Here is a 3,117-nt window from a genome sequence, read left to right on the forward strand (position 1 = left end):
TTTTTTTTTTGTCTTTTTGAGACAGGGTCTCCCTATGCAGTTCAGGCTGGCCTTGAGCTCACTTTGTAGCCCAAGCTGGTCTCGAACTCAAAACGATCCTCCTGCCTCAGCCTCCCCAGTGCTGGGATTACAAGCATGCACCACCATCCCCGGCTGTGCATCTTTATGAATGGTTATTGGATGTTTTTTGTTTGTTTGTTTTGTTTTGTTTTTGGTACTGGGAATCAAACTCATTACCTCACTCTTGCCAGGCAGGCATTTATGCTGCTGAGCTATATCCTTGGTCTAGGATGTTTTGAATATCTTCTCTGGAAAAACACCTTTGTCCACTTTTAAATTTTTTGTTTGTTTTGCTATGCTTTAATTCACTGTGTAGCCCAGGCTGGCCTCAAACTTGTATGGCTCCTTCTACCTCAGGGTCCTGAGTGTGTGCCACTATTCCTGTTTTTTTTTGTTTTGTTTTTTTTTTTTTTTAAAGATTGAAGAGGCCCAAGCTGGCCATGGTGGCACACACCTGTAATCCCAGCACCTGGGAGGCTGAGGCAGGAGGATATTTGTGAGTTCAAGACCAGCTGGGTCTACAAAGTGAGCTCAAGGCCAGCCTGAATTGCATAGCGAGACCTTGTCTCAAAAAAAAAAAAAAAAAAAAAAAAAATTTAAGAGTTTCCTACATATTTTAAATATTAAACCCTTATCAGATAGGATACAACTCTTTTTTTTTGAGACAAGGTTTCACTATGTAGTCCAGGCTGACCTTGAACTCACTGTGTAGCCCATGCTGGCCTTGATTTACAGCAATCCTTCTGCCTCAGTCTCTGGAGTGCTGGTATATAGGTGTGCATCACCACACCCAACAGGATACAACTTTTTACCCTATTAGTGCTGTCCTTTTTCTTTTTCTTCCATTACTGGAGCTTGAACCCATAGCTTTTGCACTGTGCTACATACCCCTTCCCCCCCTTTTTTTTTTCCTAAATCGCCTTGGCTTAGAAAAAAAATTGCCTGGGCTTAAAAAAAAATTGCCTGGGCTTGTGATCCTCTGGCCTCAGCAAGTATTCTAGAGCTATACCCCTAAGCCCATGAATTTGTCTTTGTTTTTGCCTATGCCTTTGGTGTCATATACAAGAAAACATTTCCAAATCTAATGTTGTGAAGATTTTGCTTTATGTTTTCTTCTAAGGTTTTATTTATTTATTTATTTTTTATCTTTTTGAGACAAGGTCTTGCTATGCAGTTCAGACTGGCCTTGAGCTCACTTTGCAGCCCAGGTTGGTCTCGAACTCACAACGATCCGCCTGCCTCTCTATCCTGAGTGCTGGGATTACAGGCGTGTGCCACCATGCTTGGCTCTTCTAAGGGTTTTATAATTTTAAATTTTTGTTTGTTTAAAACAGGGTCTTGCTTTATAGTTTGGGCTGGCTTGGGACTCTGTACAGCTCAAGCCAGGCTCAAACTCATGATCCTCTTGTTTCACCCTCTTGAGTACTAGGATTACAACACATGCCACCATGCCTGGACTACTTTTACTTCTTACTTTGGGTCTTTTATCCATTTTGGATTAATTTTTATATATAGTGTTAGGTAAGAGTCTTTTATCTGTAGATACCCAGTGTCTTCACCAAATTTGGAAAGCTCCCCATTGAATAGTCTTGGCATCCTTGTTGCAAATCCTTTCACTAAATATGTGGGCCAGGGTAGCTCAGTGGCTTAAGCACTGGTCTCACAAACCTGAGGTCATGAGTTTGATTTCCGGTACCAAAACACAAAACAAAACAAACAAAACCCTACACTAGATATGTGAAGGTTTACTTCTGGGCTCTGTGTTCTATGGATCAATGTGTAAATTGTTTTTGTTTTGTTTTGTTTTAACACAGGGTCTTGCTATGCAATTCAGGCTGGCCTTGAGCTCACTTTGCAGTCCAGGCTGAACTTGAGCTCACAGCGTTCTTCCTGCCTCAGCCTCCCGAGTGCTGGGATTACAGGCGTGCACCACTACACCCAGCTGTTTTGTGTTTTTGTGCTGGGAATTGAACTCAGGACCTTGTGCTTGCTGGGCAGGCACTGTGCCACTGAGCTATAGTCCCAGCCCTATATGTCAATTTTGATTACAGTAGCTTTGTGGTACTTGTGAAATCAGAAAGCATGAGGTGTCGAGCTTTGTTCTTTTTCAAGATTGTCTTGGCTAGGGGGCTGGGGATTTAGCTCAGCAGCAAAAGCGCCTGCCTGGCAAGTGCAAGGTCGTGAGTTCGGTTCCCGGTACTGGAGAAAAACCAAAAAAAAAAAAAAAAAAAAAAGATTATCTTGGCTATTTGGGGTCCTTTGACATTCCATGTGAATTTTAGGACATGGTTTTCTATTTCTGCAAACTGTGTCACTGGGACTTGATAGAGATTGTGCTGAACTTATGGACTGCTCTGATAGTATGGATCGCTCAATGCTGTGAACCTTCCAATCTATGCAATTGCTGTGACTCTCCATCCATTTGTCTTCTTTAATTTCCTTCAGCAATGTTTTGCAGTTTTCAGTGACAAATACTGCACCTTGCTGGTTAAGTGAATACCCACATAATGTGTTCTTTTAGATGCTATTGTAAATAGAATTGTTGTCATAATTCCCTTTTGGGAGTATGTATTGTTAGTGAAAAAATGCAGCTGGTTTTTGTATTTGACTTTGATTCTGCAAACTTACTGAGTACATTTATCAGTCTAAGGGTGTTTTTGGTGAACTCTTTGGTGTTTCTACATACAAGAGCATATAATCTGTGAGTTGAGCTCATTTTACCTTTCCTTTCTTGTTTCCATGCCGTCTACTTTATTTTTTGGTGCTGGGAATTGAACTCAGGGCCTCACATTTGCCAGGCAGGCGCTGTGCTGCTTAGCCACATCCCCGGCTTCCATGCCTTCTACTTATGTATGTATAATATTGTTTCTTGCCTGTTGGCTCTGGCTAGGAATTCCAGTACTGTGCTGAGTAGAAGTTCAGTTTGTTCCTCAATTTAGAGGAAAAGTTTTCACTTATGGACTATTCAGTTTGATGTTTGTTGTAGGTGTATTTGTTGTGGTTTTTGGATTCGGTATCTCCTAGGAAAAACTCTGTCTTGGATCATGTTTCTGACTG

This window comes from Chinchilla lanigera, unplaced genomic scaffold, assembly GCF_000276665.1.
Source record: "Chinchilla lanigera isolate Chin_1 unplaced genomic scaffold, ChiLan1.0 scaffold00013, whole genome shotgun sequence".
NCBI lineage: Eukaryota > Metazoa > Chordata > Mammalia > Rodentia > Chinchillidae > Chinchilla > Chinchilla lanigera.